Source organism: Mustela lutreola, chromosome 1, assembly GCF_030435805.1.
Source record: "Mustela lutreola isolate mMusLut2 chromosome 1, mMusLut2.pri, whole genome shotgun sequence".
Classification (NCBI taxonomy): domain Eukaryota; kingdom Metazoa; phylum Chordata; class Mammalia; order Carnivora; family Mustelidae; genus Mustela; species Mustela lutreola.
The window spans coordinates 191,378,655-191,397,729 of NC_081290.1; the positions used below are offsets into that span (position 1 = coordinate 191,378,655).

The following is a 19,075-nucleotide window of genomic DNA, read 5'->3' on the forward strand; positions in this document are numbered from 1 at the left end:
TTACTCTATGGCTAAAGGCATGTCATGACTTCAGGAGATTTGAAGAGAAGGAAACATCTGAATGCTTCTTTTTCAATTGTTAGTGTTCCTACTTCCAAGAATGCTTTATTTGTATTTCACTTTTACTTTTTTAAAATTTAATTATAGTTTGTATTTTTTTGTCTACTGCTGCCTTACATTTATGGCAAATAATATTGACTTTTTATTTATAATAGCGAAATAAAGCTTCTGAAATGAAAGCAATAGTGCTTAAAAGAAAACATTAAGTAACTAATAATTCAGGGGTTATATGACTGGCAGATCAGCAAGGCAGTTTCAAAGTGTGGGAAACAGTAGTCTACAGGTTAAAGCCAAGTTCCTTAACATGCACTTAAGACCATCATGATAAGGCCTTTGTCTAACTTTTCCAGTGACCTGTCTCACCACTTTCAGTTACCCAGACAGACGTCATGTTGGTCAGCATAGGAACAGCCTCAGCTCAAGAATTGAGCCCAGACCGGATCCAGAAGATAGATAGTTGGGAGGGAATTTGATAGCTCCAAGGACAATGCTTTGGATGGAGAAATCATGGAACTGATTTTTCTAGCTTTGCTGAGCTTGTCTGCCTGATTCACTTTTGTGTTCCATACCTAGAAGGCAGTATGCAGCAAATATTTGAATAGATGTCTGTGAATAAACAAGTAAACCCAAAGTAAGAGTTTTAGTATTTTATAGCAGAAGGCGTAATCTTGAGTACCAAGCAGAAAATTTCAGAATAATCTCTGAGCCCATGCCTTGCTGTGTCAAAAACTTTATCTTTTTCTTTCTTTGTTTGTTTAGTTGTGATTTAAACAAATAGGTCATGCCAGGGAGGACTGTGCTAAAGCAGTGTTTTTTATACTCTGCAATTGAGCATATAAATGGGCTTTAAACTTTATAGAAGATAATTTGGCAATATAGGTCAAAGGCCTAAGAAATATTTAAACCTTTTGATTTAGTAGTGCTGATTTTGATATATATCTCAAGACATTAAAGGAAATGAAGCTTTTGTTGTCAATTTTTATGCAGAGATGTCAACCCCACCATTATCTGAAGTAGGAGCGAGGGGAGGAGGACCCAGTCTAAGTCTGGTGCTCTCAGGCGGTAGAGCTAGAAATCCTAATGGCTAAAACTGTCAGGACACCATTGTTACTGTAGGACATTTAATAGAATATTATATATTTAAGAACTGAAGACATTTTCAAGTAAATTTTAATGGGAGAGCATTCATGGCATGTGAAAAGTAGGAGATAAAACTTCAAATATAATGCCAATTATGTTTTTAAGACATATATAGTGTTTAAAATTTAATATATAGACTTCTAGGTCATGTCCTAATTTTTAAAATGTTTCTGGGTTGTGGGATTATGGATGATTTTTGCTTTACTTTTTATATTTATCTGTATTTTCCAGGCTTTCAGTGAGGAATATGTATTGTTTTTGTAATTAGAAATGTTTTATTTTTAAGTGAAAACTTGACCTAGTTTTTATTTATTTCTTTGATTTTTATTTTAATGAAAAACTAAGGTAGTCATCTGAAAGATAATTAGAGGGAAGTAATTATTATTATTAATTTTTTAAAGTAAGTTCTAGGCCCAGTGTGGGCCTTGAACTCATGACCCCAAGATCAGGAATCACATGCTATACCTACTGAGCCAGCCAGGCATCTGAGTGGGAAGTAAATCTTGAGGTTAAGAATGCAGTTGGGAGGCCTCTGTCGGGGACAGAAGTTCCTGCAAGGGGGCACTGGTGATAGGGCTGCGGAAGAGTATAGTGACCCATAAGATAGAGGGAGTAAAGGAAGATGAAGGCTCTAGGAAGCCCCTGTCGTTGGATGTTTAATGTAAATATAAAAAATTTGAGATGAAAGTTTGGCTCTTAAAAAATGTATTCTTATTTGGGAATGTATAGATTTCATGTTAACAACTTCAGGTTCTGTTTTCTTTTCTTTTCAAGATTTTATTTATTTGAGAGAGAGAGAGCACACGCGCACGAGAGAGAGAGGGCACAAGCAGGGTGGGAGGGGCAGAGGGAAAGAGAGAAGCAAACTGCCTTCTGAGCAGGGCTGGATCCCAGGACCTGGAGATCATGACCTGAGCTGCAGGCAGATGCTTAACTGACTGAGCCACCCAGGGACCAGATTCTGTTTTCTTTATACTTATTTAAATCTTCTATGTTGTTGAAGATCCTATTTCCAATTTGTTAAGGTTAAGAACAGATACATAATAGGACTATGAAGATAATACGTTTCTGACATCTCTCACCCTGCAGATTGCCAGTCAGTGGACCTGGTTGTCCTGACAGGTGTTAGCTGACTTGCTTGCTAATGTATGCATCACTCTTGAAACTATAATCTTAGTGAAAAGGGATACCTCCCAAGTAAGGAAGGATAATTTTTAGGTCAAAGTGGGGAAATTATGTGTACCCCTGGCAGCATTTCCACCAACAACAAAAGAAGCAGGAAGAAACCTGCCAACTATTCCTCCATTGCCAAGACTATGGAAAAAGGGTCAGTTAAAACAGTATCTTTCATGATGACTCCAAATTTAATTTAAATTTAAACGTATCTGGGGGCGCCTAGGTAGCTTAGTCAGTTGGGCATCTGCCTCTTGGTTTTGGCTCAGGTCATGATCCGAGGGTCATGGGATCGAGCCCCGTGTTGGGCTCCGCACTCAGCACACAGTCTGCTTGAGATTCTCTCCTTCTCCCTTTGCTCCTCACCCTGCTTCTGCTCTCTCACTAGCCCTGTCACTTTCTCTCAAATAATAAATTAAATCCTTAAATTTAAATGTATCTGCTTAGGAGAGTTACATTAGATTTCTTATTTAAAAATTTTTCATGCTGCTATGAGCAACAGAATAACACAGTGCATGCTCTTGTGTATCAAATATGAGGTTCCTTATTTTTCCACAAAAGTATTAGCTAATCTCTTCCCTTTTCTGACTGTGAGCAGCAGGTAGATTAATTGGACCACAGTCTGACCCTCAAGTCCTGACTCCAGTTACCTAATTCTAAACTTACCTATCTTCCTTTCTTGGAAGTCCCATGATAACGTATATTCCATATAGGCAGATAGAAACAAATAGAAAAGAAGAAAATCTTAGCTGGGTACTATTACATTATGGCCAAGTGGAGTTGGTGGTTTTGGGAAGCTTCATTGCTTCTCACTTTCAGTAGTTTGACTGCGTCTCATTCTTTTGCACAAGTGGGAATCCCACATGGGAAGGAAAGAATATATGGCTGATCTGCAATTCTGCTATTCACGTCTCAGAACTGTTGTGATATGTGAATACTTTTGACACTTTTTCTGTAGTTTGGGGGTGGAAATATGTCAGTGGGAGTTGTCTAAGAATTATAGAGGAGCACAGAAAGATTATTTCTGTTGTTTACATGCTGTTAATAATTTTAAAAAATGTGTTGGAATACTTTTTTAATGATAAAATAAGATGCAAAGGTTGCATTGTAGAATAGAGAAGAAAACTTAGGTGGAAAGTGCAACTTAAGATAGTATCTTTTATTTGAAAGCATTTTTATGGAAGAGAATTAGCATTTGTTTATTACCTGGTGCATCCTAAGTACTGGGCTACATACATACTTACATCATTTAATCCTCACAACATTACTATAAAGCAGGTCCTTGGTTTAATCATTTGTGAGGAAATCGAGGTCCATTGAAGTTCAGTAAGCTTCTTAGGGTCACCACCCAAAGCATTGAATGGCTGCGCCAGATTTTGACCTCAGTCTGACTGGTACCTGAACCCGTGTGTTTTCCTACCTGTGTTTCCCTTTTTGAAAAGTTTTATAATAAATATCATCTGGCTTCCAACATTTATAATACAAAAGTTTTATTCTTTAGCTGCTGAAAAAGTAGAATTGGTTTTGTCCTTGGTTTCTGGCTATTTTCATGATAGCAGTGTGATCTTAGATGGTGACTAATGACTACAGAAGTGTACACACAAATCTTCTGTTTTTAGTTGAAAAATTACAATAAATTTCAGAGATAAGGGACAGCTATTTCAGAACTGGTGCTTGCTGATACGTTTTAGAGACTTTGAAGTCAGTGACCTGGTGATATATGCCCCTTTAAATATTACATTGATCATTGTATCAGCTGGACTGATGCAATTTTAACAAAAGTAGGGTTTTGGAGGAATATAAGAATATTCTTTTCAGTGAGTTAATTCTAAATTTAAAAAAGGAAAAAACCTATGCTTTCTCAGTGTTATTAAATAGAAGCCTCAATTAGCTGTAATATCTGATTCTATTAGTTTCTTTTCCTCTCATTTTACTTCATTGTGAAATATGTCAAGCATAAGACAAAAAAGAAGAATATAATGTATATACACGCACCTCTCACCTAGCATCATCATTTTGGGGGGAAGGGGAAGAACTAAAATTACAGGTAAGGTTGTGTACTTTTCCCTAATCTTACTCTCTTCTCTTTCTCTGTGGAAGTAGTAGATTTGGTGTTTATTGCTCTCATGCATGTTTTTATGCTTTTTCTATACAGTTACTATATCTTCACACATTATAGAGCTTTGAGGGTCATTTTTTTTTAAACTTCATAAAAATTGAATTCATGTTGAATATATTTTGCAACTGGTGTTTTTAGTTATTAAAATATGATTATGGTGTGAGGTAGAGATTGTTTTACTTTTCCTTATAGGTAACGGGTGTCTTGCCCCTTTTGTATAGTCTGTTTTTCCCCCATTGATTTGGTGTGCTAAATTTGTCACTATATCATGTTTCCATATTTTTTGTGTTTGTCTCTTAGCTTTTTGTTTTGTTCCACTAGTTTGACTGTTTTTTGTTTTTTGTATTTTTCCAGTTTCAGAGGTAGAATTTAGTGACTCATCAGTTGAATATAACACCCAGTGCTCATTCCATCAAGTGCCCTCCTTAATGCCCATCACCCAGTTACCCCATCCCCCGACCCAGTAACCCTCAGTTCACTGATTTGACTGTTTCTTTACCAACACCAAACTGTCCAAATTACTTGAGCGTATAAGTAGAGTAAGTCTCCTTACCCAGTTCTTTTTTCAAAATTTTCATTGCTAATCTTGGCTTTTTCTTCTCCAATATAAATTTTGGGATCAGCTTGTCAGGTTTCATCAAAAGCCTCTCTGGATTTTTTTATTGTAGTTGTATTCTTTAGCTAAATTTAGGGGAAATGAACAACTTCATGTTATCATCTTCCTGTACATGAACAGTTATTTCTTTAGAAATTTCAGGTCTTCTTTTGTGTTCTTTAATAATAATTTGTAATGGGGCACCTGGGTGGCTCAGTGGGTTAGGCCTCTGCCTTCAGCTCAGGTCATGATCTCAGGGTCCTGGGATCGAGCCCTGCATTGGGCTCTCTGCTTGGTGGGGAGCCTGCTTCCCCCTCTCTCTGCCTGCCTCCTCTCTGCCTACTTGTGATCTCTCTCTCTTTCAAATAAATAAAATCTTAAAACATAATAATAATAATTTGTAATTTTATTTATTTATATTTTTAAAGATTTAATTATTTGACATAGAGAGAGACACGGTGAGAGAGGGAGCACAAGCAGGAGGAGTGGGAGAGGGAGAAGCAGGTTTCCCACTGAGCAGTGAGCCCGATGCGGGGCTCCATCCCAGGACCCTGGGATCATGACATGAGTTGAAGTCAGATGCTTAATGACCGAGCCACCAGGCACCCCAGTAATTTGTAATTTTATTCATAGAGGTCTCAAAACAGCTTTTGTTAAGTTTAATTCCTAGAGCCTTTATGATTTTTTACTACTGTTAGTCTCCCTCTTTTTCTTCCTTCCCCTCCCCTTCTTTCCTTCTTCTTTGTTCCTTTCTTTCGCCCTTCTTTTTTTTCTTTTCTCCCTGGCACCTCCCATTCCGGTCTCCTTTCTTCTGTCTTTCCTTCATCATCTAATACTTTAATTTTATGTTGTCTTGGCTGAAAGCCCTGTTTAAGGTAGTGTGGTATAGAGAAAAGCATTTGGGCATCAGAATTGCTCGAAATGAATCCCAGCTTTGTCCCTCAAAGATATATTAACCATGTCAACTTTTCTGTTGTGTCATTTGAGCCTACCTCTCCTAATCTGTATAGGGAGTTTCATACTTTCATACTGTCTACCTTACAGGTTCAAATGAGATTAGATAATTTTTCCCAATTAAAAACTTGAGATTAGATAATTTTTCCCAATTAAAAACTTGAGTTTTGCGAAAAAGAGTGATTTTTTTTTCTTTTTTTAATTTAAAGAATGAGTAGGAGGAGGAGTAGAGGGAGGAGAAGCAGACTTCCCGCTGAACAGGGAGCCAGACATGGGGCTCGATCCCAGGGCCCCGAGATCATGACTTGAGCCAAAGTCAGAGGCTTAACAGACTGAGCCACCCAGATGCCCCCCAAAAGAGTGATTTCTAATTGAGAAGGAGTCCATTTTCCAAAATCAGACTATAGGTATTTATTAAAAGTAATACTATTGGGGCGCCTGGGTAGCTCAGTGGGTTAAGCCTCTGCCATCGGTTCAGGTCATGATCTCAGTGTCCTGGGATCTAGCCCTGCGTTGGGCTCTCTGCTCAGCAGGGAGCCTGCCACCCACTTGCCACCCCCATCCCCGCCTGCTTCTCTGCCTACTTGTGATCTCTGTCAAATAAACAGATAAAATCATTTTTTTTAAAAAAGAGTAATTCTATCAAAGAAAAATACCTTGAATACATAAACTTATTTTAACTTTTAAAAATTATTATTTATTTATTTTTTAGGTAGCTCCACACCCAGTGTGGAGCCCAACCTAGGGCTTGAGCTCATGACCCTGAGATCAGACCCGAGAGCTGAGATCAAGAGTGAGACGCTTAACAACTGAGCCATCCAGGCACCCCTAAAAACTGTTTTTAATGCTTGTACCCTATATCACATCCCAGAAGGAGGTGAAGTGGTTTATAGTAAGGAACACACATGTACACACAGATGCAGACAGTTCCCAATTAAAGACATTAACAAGTGTTTACAGTGATGGAAGTGCAAATATGACAGTTATGAGGGTTGATATGGCCATTGTGGGTAAGCCTCTCCCCTTTCAGGATGCTGTGGGTTAAAAACTTAAAAAAAAAAATTGGAGACACTTAACTCTAGGAGATGGGTGGAGGATGGGGTAACTGGGTAATGGGCATTAAGGAGGGCCTGTAATGTAATAAGCACTGGGTGTTGTCTGCGACTGATGATGACACACTAAATTCTTTCCCCATATAATGTATTATATAATAATATATATATTTATGTAAATAAATACATAGATATATTGTATATTATATAAATAGTATTATATATCTATATATTTATATATTTACTGTTATAGTTAATATATTTATATATACTATATATTAACATATATAAATTAATATATAATTATGTATATAAATATATAGTATCTATATAATATATATTATTATATAATACATTATATGTTAATTGGCTTGAATTTAAATAAAACAAAATCAGGATGCTGTGGAAAAAAATATATATGATTTGGCTCTTGGTGGGTATATTTCCTCCTTTGTAACAAGTCAGATTTTTATTATTTGTCATTAACTTCATAAAAAATTATTATTCACATAGATTTCAAGACAAAAATGGGTTGTGTCTCCTGCAACAGTTTTAATAACAAGTTATGAGCAACTTTTTAAATGTCTTTTCTAATGACCTCTAACAACCTGAAGGGATGAGATGAACTCACTAAAACTATCCTTTGCATGGACTAAGCTACTGTTGCTTGGATATTTTATAATTCATAAGGCACAAATTTGGATTAAAATCTAGAAAAGTGGTGCTCTAAACATTTTTATGTTACCTTTATACTTTTGAATATTGGAATTTTTGGTGGCATCCTGAAAGGCACTAAAGCTTTTAAGAGAACTCTAGATACCTAGTAGTAACTACAAAGTAACCACTACTGCAGTAAAAATGCCTTGTAAATTACAAAAGATTCTAAATTACCTTATTATTTAAGCAGTCACCATTAGAAGTACTATCTGGGCTTCAGTAGAACTGTTTACTGGTCTGATCTGCTGATAATGTTTTCTTTTGTATTCAGTAAGTAAAATTCTTATATATTCTAATAGAGATAGCATGTTTAACATGGGCTTGATATTATTTAATACCTCTGAATTACATTTCTTTGTGCTTCACTACACACTATGTCATATACCAGCCCAGTACAGAGTTCTTTCTGGCAGAACTTTGCCCCAGTGTGTTAACTAATCAGTTTCCTTTGCAGGGTTCAATCTGCTGTCAGATACACTTGATCTTCCTAGGCAAGTGAGCAATATAGAGTATAGGAATCCTTTCTTGGTAACTCCTTGCATTTGAAAGATTTCTTTATGGGAAACTGAAGTTTGTTTCTTAGCGATAGGACAGGGTCTCAATTTTTGTTTTGTTTTCTTTTTTTTTTTTTTTTTTTTCAATTTTTGTTTTCCCCCACAAAATTTTCCAAGTTTTGATAGAATTTTCAATCAGGTATGTCTGTTTTCAAATTCTGTCTCTACCGTTTGTTAGCTGAGTGACCTTAAAATTACTTGGCTTCTCTGACTTAGCTTTTGTCTCTTTATCTATATTATCCATTATAATATCCACTTCAAGGGATTTTGAACAATATTTTTTTAAATTATTAAATTGTCAGTGGTTGGTAATTTTTTGTTGAAGGGGGAATCTAGCTGAGATACCTACCTCTAGAATTAAAAACAAATGCAGACACAAACAAAAGGCTCTTCAGGGTGAAACTAGTCCCAATCATTTTTTTTTTTTCTGTAGAAGTATATGTAAAGTACACATTTATGTGATTTTATAATGTAAAATTTTAGACATACATTAAGTTAGAATAGTATAATGAACCTTCACATGCGTGTTAGCAGCTTCAGTACTAAAATTAAAGTTTTTTTTTTTTTTAAGATTTGTTTATTTATTTGAGAGGTGGGGGAGAAGCAGAGGGAGAGGGAGAGAGAAACCCAAGTCCACTCCATGATGAGTGATGAGTGCCTGATACAGACCAGATCCCATGACCCTGAGATCGTGACCTGAGCTGAAACCAAGAGTTGGACGCCCAACTGACTGCACCACCCAGGTGCTCCTAAACCTATAGTTTAATCTTTTTCAGCCATGGAAGATGATATAAAGTGACAGGTTCCTGCTCTTCACCCATTTGCTTGATCTCATTTACCAGATGTAGCAACCATTAAGTTGCTTTACACAAATGAAATTGTATTTAGTGTTTTGTAACTTGAAGTGTTCATTTAGCAATATACTTTTAAAATATATTTTATGGGACGCCTGGGTGGCTCAGTTGGTTAAGCAGCTCCTTCGGCTGGGGTCATGATCCCAGCGTCTTGGGATCGAGTCCCACATCGGGCTCCTTGCTCAGCAGGGAGCCTGCTTCTCCCTCTGCCTCTGCCTGCCATTCTGTCTGCCTGTGCTCGCTCTCTCCCCCTCTCTCTCTCTGATAAATAAATAAAATCTTTAAAAAATAAATAAATAAAATAAAATATATTTTATTTCTGTGTGACTGCCTATGCTTTTTGGCTGTACCATATTTTATTATATAGCTATATAATAATTCCTTTAGTAATGATAGGTGGTGAGACTTTAGGTGGTTTTTTTCCCCTTTCTATGTTTCTTTTCCATATTCTTTTCAATGAACAACTATTTCATTGATAGTGATGAAAATTAATTTGAGAACATACTTAAAATATGAAAAATATATTTTTATGGTTAGCCATAGTCAAATGTTTTCCTTTTATTATGCTGTCATTAACCACCACCTCCTGCATGTCTCCTATGTCCTTCTCTGATGGTCATTTCAGAGTGTAACCTTTTTTCAGTGTAGGAGAGATGCTTTGACTTTTAGATGTGCTTTTTCTCATAAAAATGAACTGCATGGTTAGAACTTCAAAAAAAAAAAATGTCTGTAACCGTTCTGCAATTTTGACATTGCTGGCATATTTTTTCCTTGAGTAAAGAAGAAACATTCACTCCTTTTTATTTAAATCACCCATAAAGAAGGGAGGTACTTCTGGAGATAAAGTTGGGATTGTTGTGTACAGCTAAATATGTATGTGAGTGTTAGGATACTTGATAAAAATAGCTTTATTGAACTTCTGAGCATTTCTAACTGATTTTTCTGCTCAGTTCCAAAGGTACAACATGGGATGCCTTGGTGGCTCAGTTGGTTAATCCTCCAATTCTTGATTTCAGCTCAGGTCATGATCTCAAGGTTGTGAGATCAAGCCCTCCATCAGGTTCCAAGCGCAGCATGGAGTCTGCATGTCCTTCTCCCTCTGCTCCTACCCCTGCCCTTTGTCAAAGAAATAAATAAAATCTTAAAAAAAAAAATACAACATAGCAGAAATTACCTTCCCAAAATGCAAAGTTAACTTTGTGAATTTTAGTATGACAGTCAGTTGGTATGTAGTTGCAATTTTAGAAAAAAAAAAAAAAAAAAAGGATTTTTTTTAAAACACATTTCTCTTGGGATAGTGAAGATTTAATAGATGGCTTTAGCAAAGAATATGCTTTTGTGAATAACTGATTACATTGAATCATACAGACTAGTGACTCAAGTCACTAATAAAGCTCTATTAAGTTAAATCTACATATAAAGCACAGATATTGCAGACTGAAATTTCAAACATTTTTGGATATCTGTCCTCCATTGAGGGCATTTATATAATTTGCTTTTACCCAACCAAATCTTTTTCAGATTTGTAAAGGAAACGAAAGAGATTGGTATTTCACTTTAGTTTCCCAATGAAGATTAAGAATGAAAAGATAAATGAGTCAAGGGACTGAGAGAGAAGCCTTCCTCTAAACTCAGTTGAGCATGTTCAAGATGACCCTCTCTGTTTCTCCTCCCCCCATTGTTAGCCACTGTATTTCTCAGATTTTAAGCAAAATTAGTCTCCTCATCATGGAAACTGTGAACATTCATTAACAACTGGGTTTCACTTTGAAATTTATACAGCAAACACCAAAGAATGAATTGTTGTTATAATCCATGGGAGTCTTGAGATTGACGTCAAAACACCAGTACAGCTGTGTAAGCAGTGGGAAGAGTATTTTTAACATCCCTGTTAGATCATCTTTTGACCTTTCTTTTTATGATTTCTCTTGTTCCACTAAGTAGTTAAAAGAGAGAGAGGAAAGAAAAGCTTTATAACATAATTTCCTACGCAAGCTGTACTGATGTTCTTTAAATTAATACCTGTACAATCTTTTTTCTTGATTCTCTTCCTCTGCTTATCTTTCCTTTCCTTTTCCTGTGATGGTCTAAGTTCTGCTGCTGGTGATTGCCTTTTTTTATTGGTAGTGGAGGGAGGACAAGTGTTTTTTTAGCAGTTTATTTTATAGAATGGGTTTAGATTTACAGAAAAATTAAAAAGCTAGTGCAGAGAGGAACATGTACTTTATATTTGCATACAGATTGTCCTATTATTAGTGTATTACATTAGTATGGTACTTCTGGTAAAATTAATGACTGAGTTTTAATACATTATTATTCATTAGGTCCAAAGTTTATTCTGATTTCCTTAGTTGTCCTTATTCCGTATTTCCTTTTTCTGTTCTAGGATCCCATGCAGGATACCGCATTTCATTTAGTTGTCATGTCTCCCTGGGCTCCACTTGGCGTGACGGTTTCTTAGACTTAACCTTGTTTTTGGGAATCTTGAAAGTTTTGAGGAATACTGGTCAGGTAGTTTATAGTGTGTCTCCCCATTGAAATGTATCTGTTTTCCTCATGACTAGACTGGAGTTCTGAGTCGTTGGAAGGATGATCACAGAAGTATAGTGCCGTTTTCATTACATCATATGAAGGGTAGTACTGTCAACACAGTTTATGACTGTTGATGCCTTTGATTACCTGGCCGAAGTAGGGTTCATCAGGTTTTTTTGCTGTAGAGTGTTGTAGTGTTCTGTTAAGAATATCCTAGTTAGGTGAATTGCTTTGCTAATTGCTTGGGCTTTAAGTATTGAAGTAAGTCATCATATTGATATAGTGTTCATCGAGATGTTAAATATTTTTATAGATAACATGTCCAGAGCTAAGAATTAAATTTTTAAAACACTAAGCCTTTCAAGTTTTATTTTTGAAATGGATTTATTTTTCTGTGGAATTCTAAAGATTTTATGTTTAAAGCAACAACTTAAGTTTTATATTTTAGGTAGAGAGTTAGAGAAATTAGTCAGTTTATCAGCTGTTTAAATTATGGACTTAGGGACACCTGGGTGGCTCAGTCAGTTAAATGTCTTTTCTTGGTTTAGGCTCAATTCGTGATCTCAAGGTCCTGAGATCAAGCCCTACAGCAGGCTCCGCACTCTGCTTGTCCTTCTCCCTCCCCCTCTCATTCCCCCACCAAAGTGTGTGCAAGGGCACATGCTATCATGCATACTTTCTCTCTCAAATAAATAAATAAATTCTGGACTTAACACTATTTTTTTTATCTTTAAAAAAATTAACTTACTTTGGGCTGCCTGGGTGGCTCAGTGGGTTGAGCCTCTCCCTTTGGCTCAGGTCATGATCTCAGGGTCCTGGGATCAAGCCCTGCATCAGGCTCTCTGCTCAGCAGGGAACCTGCTTCCCCCTTTTTCTCTGCCTGCTGCTCTGCCTACTTGTGATTTCTTTTTCTCTCTCTCTGTCAAATAAATAAATAAATAAAATCTTTTTAAAAAATTAACTTACTTTGAGATACAACTTACCTTCAATAAAGTTCACTCATTTTTGTTGTGTATTTTGAAGAGCTTTTTTAACTAACACATCCGTAACTAAGATGCAGAACATCTCCATCACCCCAAAAAGCTCTCTCTTGCATCTTTTCATTTAGTTTTCTACAACCATTGATCTGGTTTCTGTCACAAGAGTTTTTGTCTTTTCTAGAATGTCATGTAAGTGCTTCATACAGTGTATGTAATCTTCTTATGCCTGTCTTATTTAATGTTTTTTTGATTCGTCCAAGTTGTTGCATGTTGTGGTAGTTTCTTTTTCTTGCCTTCATATTCCATTGTCTGAATATGCCAGAGTTTCTTTATCTACTTATCTATTGATGGACATTTGAATTGTTTCCAGTTTGGGCTATTTTGAATAAATCTGGACATTGGCACTTGTGTTTTTATGTGATTTACATTTTCATTTCTTTTTGGTAAAAACATTGAAGTAGGATTGCTAAGCTATGTAAGTATAAGAAACTGCTGAACTATGTTTTCCAAAGTGACTATCATTTTACATTCTCACTAGCAGGGTAGGAGAGTTTCATTTGCCCCACATCCTCGTCAGCACTTGGTATTAACAGTCTTTTAAATTTTAGTCATTTTCGTGAGTATGAATAGCCATGTCATTGTATTTTTTTAATTTGCATTTCTCTTCTTAATGATACTGAGGACTTTTCATGTGCTTTTTGATGTTTTATTTTGTGAAGTGTCTGTTCAAATCTTTTAAAAATTGGCTTGTCTTCTTACTATTGAGGTGTAAGTTAAGAGTCCTTGATCAGGTATGTGTTTGTGGCTTGTCTTTTTATTTTCTTAACAATGTCTTTCAAAGAATAGATGTTTTAAATTTTGATTAAGTTCAATTTGTCAACTACTTCTGTTAAAAAAAAAAACAAACTATAAAGTTACTGCTTTTTGGATCCTACCTGAAAAATCTTTTTTTTAAAGATTTTATTTATTTATTTGACAGGGAGAGACACAACAAGAGAGAGAGCACAGGCAGAGGGAAAGAGGGAGAAGCAGGTTTCCCGCTGAGCAGGGAGCCTGATGTGGGGCTCCATCCTAGGACTCTGGGATTATGACCTGAGCCAAAGAGCTGAAGGCAGATGCTTAACAACTGAGCCATTCAGGCTCCCCACCTCCACCTGAAAAATCTTGACCTAAGTCAAGGTTGCAAGAATTTTCTCCTAATTTTTACTAAATTTTACTCCTAGTTTTTAGTCCCATGATATATATCAAGTTAACATTTGTATATGGTGTGGGGTAAGGATTAAGGGGGGTGTGTGTGTGTGTTTTGGCATATGCTCCAGTGCTGTTTATAGAAAAGACTATTCTTTTCCTGTTGGATTATCTTGGCATTTGTGCTAAAAACTCCATCAGTCCTCTACATATGTGTCTATTTATGCTCTTTCTATATTTTGTTCTTCTAATCAATATACCTGTCCTTGTATCTTGAGTAATGCAGCTTTATCTTGAAAGAAGATAGTGTAAGCCGCCTACTTTTGTTGTTTTCTGAAAAAATTGTCTTGGCTTTTCTAGGTCCTTTGTTTTGAATGGATCTGAATTTGAGAATCAGCATGTCAGGGTATTTTGTTTTTTTTTTTTTAAATGCTTAGATTTTTGAAGATGACTGTGTCAAATGTAAGTCAGGGTTAGGAGAATCAGTGTCCTAATAATATGGGTCTTCTGATTCATGAGCATAATCTCATTCTTCATGTATTGAAGTCTTTTATTTCTGTCAAAAAATTCTGTAGTTTTCAGTGTATACGTCTTGCATAGTTTAATTCAGCTCCATATGTTTGTGCGTTTTGAGGTTATTATAAATGATAATTAAAAATTAATTGTTGGGGTGCCTGGGTGGCTCAGTCATTGGGTGTCTGTCTTCTGCTCAGGTCATAATCCCTGGGTCCAGGGATCGAGCCCCACATGGAGCTCCCTTCTCGGCAGGGAAGCCTGCTTCTCCCTCTCCCACTCGCCTTGCTTGTGCTCCCTCTCTCACTTTGTCTCTGTCAAATAAGTAAATAAAATCTTAAAAACATTTTTTAAATTAATTGTTAATATGTTGCTAATAGATAGAAATATAATTGCCTTTTTATTTATTTAAGATTTATTTATTTATTTATTTGTGACAGAGATCACAAGTAGGCAGAGGCAGGCAGAGAGAGAGAGTAGGGAGTGGGCTCCCTGTCGAGCAGAGAGCCTGATGCGGGGCTTGATCCCAGGATCCTGGGATCATGACATGAGCCGAAGGCAGAGGCTTTAACCCACTGAGCCACCCAGGCACCCCAATATAATTGCTTTTTGTATATTAATTGTGTGCACTGTTTTTTTGCTAAACTTACTCTGTTTTTTTAAAATACAGATTTCTTTGGATTTTTTTTTTTTTTTTAAGATTACTCATTTTAGAGAGAGAGAGAAAGAAGGCATAAGCAGGGTAGGGTCAGAGGGAGAGGGAGAAGCAGGCTTTCCACTGAGCAGGGAGTCTGGTGCAGGGCTCAATCCCAGGACCCTAGGGTCATGACCTGAGTTAAAGGCAGCCACTTAATCGACTGAGCCACCCAGGCACCCTGATTTCTTTGGATCTTTTACATGATTATCATGTCATGCGTGGTTAAAGACAATTATATTTTTTCTTTTCAGTCTGTAAGCTTTTTATATATTTATTGTCTTATCTCTCTGGCTAACATGTTAAATTGAAATTTTGAACATAGACATGTAGACATCCCTGCCTTGTTCTTAGTTTTGGAGGGAAGGCATTTAATTTGTTACCATTAAGTATGATGTTAGATGGTTGTTTTTTAGATGCCTTTTATCAGTTTGGGGAAGTTGTCTTCTATCTTAGTTTGTGAGATATTTTATCATTAACAGGTGTTGAATTTTTTTAAAAAATCTTCAGCAACTAGTGAGATGATCATATGGTTGTTGTCTTTTTAGACTGACATTACGGTGAAGTACAGTGAATTTTGAATGTTGATCCAATCCTGCATTCCTGGGATAAACCCCATTTGGTCATGATGTATTATTCATTCTGTATATTGATAGATTTGGTTTACTGATATTTTGATGAAGATTTTTACATCTATGTTCATGATCCTGGTTTTCATTTTCTTGTAATATCATTGCCTTGTTTTGATATTGAGTGTAATGTTGGCCTCAGAGAATGAATTGGGAAATGTCATGTGTTTTCAGAAAAAGTGTATGTAGGATGTTATTATCTCTTTCTTTAAATGTTTGTGCCAGTCACTGGTGAAGTCATCTGAGCCTGGAGTTTTATTTGTGGGAATTTTTTTTAATATTTTATTTATTTATTTGACAAAGAGAGAGAGATCACAAGTAGGCAGAGAGGCAGGCAGAGAGAGAGGGGGAAGCAGGCTCCCCACTGAGCAGAGAGCCTGATGTGGGGCTTGATCCCAGGACCCTGAGATCATGACCTGAGCCAAAGGCAGAGGCTTAAACCACTGAGCCACCCAGGTGCCCCTATTTGTGGGAATGTTTTTTAACCAACAATCCAAGTCACTACCTAAGAACACCTACTACTGACTTTCTATTATATACTAGTCATTTAATAACAACTTTATTTTGGAATAATTTTAGATTTACAGAAAAGATGTAAAGGTATTGTTGAGAGCTCCCATATACCTTACACTTAGTTTTTCTTGTTGTTAACATCTTGCATTAATAGGTTCATCTATCAGGACTAAGAAACTGACACTGGTGTTAACTAAACTATAGACTTTATTTGGATCTCATCAGCTTTTCCATTAATGATCTCTTTCTGTTCCAGAATCCAATTCAGGATTCCACTTTGCAGTTTTCATGTTTCCTAAGTCTCTTCTGGTTTGTGAAAGTTTCTTAGGTTTTCCTTATTGTTTATGACCTTAACAGTTTTGAGGAGTACTGGCCCAAGTATTTTTTAGGATTTCTTGTAGTCTGGGTTTGCTGCTGGTTTTTTTTTTTATTATTAGGGTTGTGCATTTCTGGAAAGAATCTCTTTGGAAAGAGATGAAGGGCTCTTTCATTTTGTATCAGGTATATATATCTACATGACATCCATATGACCTCATTGGTGGTATTAACTTTGACCACTTGACTAAGGTAGTGTTTGCCAGGTTTCTCCCCTCCAGAGTTACTCTTTTTCTCTCTCCATACTCTGTTCTTTAGAAGCAAGTCACTTGACATCCAATCCACTCTCACAGGAGGAGGAAGTATCTGCATAGATGATTTAGAATTCTTCTGTAAGGAAGATTTTTGTGTATTTCTCTTTCTTTCTTTCTTTCTTTCTTTCTTTCTTTCTTTATGTCAGTGCGGACTACTGTATATTTATTTTATACTTTGAGTTCTAATCTGGTACTATGTTTTTATTTTGTTATTCATATTGTTCCAGTTTTGACCTTTGGAAAGGCTTTCAGGTTGGTACTTGCCTCTATCTTTTTTGTTTTTTGAGTACTTCCTTATTTTTGGTACTCTAAGATGCTCATTTTGTATTTTCTTTGCCCTAGTTGCAGCCATTTTCCCAAGGAGTTATGGGTCTTTCTATAGGAGAATGGTAGTAAGAAACAAAACTGTGGGTTCTGGGTATGCTCATGGCTGTTGGGGTGCCATTGCTTTTAAGGCCTTTCAAGGGACAGAGCTAGGTAACCTATATGTATATACCCATGTATACACATGTATCTGTAATTGTTTTTGTATCTCTCTGCATATATATTAAGCATGAGTTCTTACTGGTATATCTGATTTTAAACAGTACCACAGGGTTCACTCTAGTCTTCCTTTCTTGTTTATGTGTGAATTTCACAGTGAGAGACCTGGCTCCAAGCATATATTATCCATTTACTTATTTGTTCAGCTCCAGTGTACATGAAAAGCTATTTCAGGTCTGTTAACCTATGTACGCATGAGAAACAGACCTTCCAATTAGAGTCTAGTATTTATTTTAGTCATTAGCCTTATAATTTCCAGTAAAAACATCACTTTCCAAAGTTAGTTAGGTCAGCTCGTTTCCCCCCCCCACAACCCCCTTAAGTGTGGTTGTGTCATAATTTGTAATGCAGTTAGATTCATTTATTATGGTTCTACATTTCATCTTGGAGTCTTCCAGTATATTGGTTGATGGATTTTTGTTGTTGTTTGGTCAACATTCATAGAAGCTCACTCTTCAAAATGTGTAGTTCTGTGGTTTCTAACTAAGGAGTAGAGTCATGTATCCACACCCCTCGTATCATAAGGAAAATGTCCTGCACCCTAAATGTGTCCCTGTAGGTCCCGTTTGTAGCCAACCACCTTCCCCTCCACTAATTCTTAGTAACTGCTAATGTGTGTTTTTGTCCAGTTTGGTTTTAATTTTGCTTTTTCCAGAGTGTCCTGTGAATGTAATGATGAAAATCTTTGGATTTTGTACCTGACTTCAACATAGCAAAATTCATTTAAGATTTTTCCATATTATTGTGTGAAATGATATTTCATTCTTTCTGAATTGAATAATATTCCATGTATGAATGTATCATTGTTTATCCATCCCCCCACTGAAGGGCATTCTGGTTACTTCCAGTTTTTAGCACTGATGAGTTAGTAAAGCTGTTGTAAACATCACAGATGGATTTTTCTGTAGACAAATTTTGACGTAATTTGGGTAATATACCTCAGAATGCGATTTCCGGGTCACATGGTTGTATGGTAAGTTGTATCATTGCTTCTCTATTAAGTACCTATAAATCATAAATTCAGTAAATTTGTTAATATTGTCCAAGGAAAGCATTAAAATCATTAGTCTCTAGTTTAGCATACCTAAAAATCTACTCTAACCTTTGGTTCTTCTTTATTTGTTTATTTTTTCACAAACTGCATTTGCTAAGGTGTGGTTCCGTGGAAGCTGATTCTTCATAGATCACTAACTGTGACTGTGATTTCTAAGCAAATTCACAGACCCCTAGGCTGTAATTTAAGCGAGTGCCGTGATTACTGGGTTTTCACTTAAAATTAGATATATTCAGATGTTTTAGGGAATATGTTTTATCAAACAAAGAATATGTTTGTTATTCATTACTAATGTACTGATCCCAGAAATTGTGTGTGTGCAAATTGTCAAATTGGGTTGATGCTTCAGGAAAGGAAAATAGAGGCTAACGAGTCTTAGTGTGGCAGTGCCTTTGTTGGAGAGCAGTATTTGAGGCAAATTACTGTTTTAGCAAAATTACATGGCTTCCAGGGATTAAATTGAATGAGTGTGTGTCTCTGTCCCTCCCTTATTGTACTGTAAGTGGCAGGGATGCAAGTTAACAGAGTGCCAGACATCATAATGCCTGGGGCATAGTTAGAGACCAGGGAAGATTTACAATA

The 19,075-nt window shown here is 36.3% G+C and overlaps 1 protein-coding gene across 4 annotated transcripts in view; it reads left to right on the forward strand.

Annotated features, from left to right (window-relative positions):
• The window catches only part of ARHGEF12 (Rho guanine nucleotide exchange factor 12), a 144,314-nt gene that overhangs the window by 19,943 nt on the left and 105,296 nt on the right, over positions 1-19,075 (forward strand). The gene's annotated exons all lie outside the window — the stretch shown is intronic.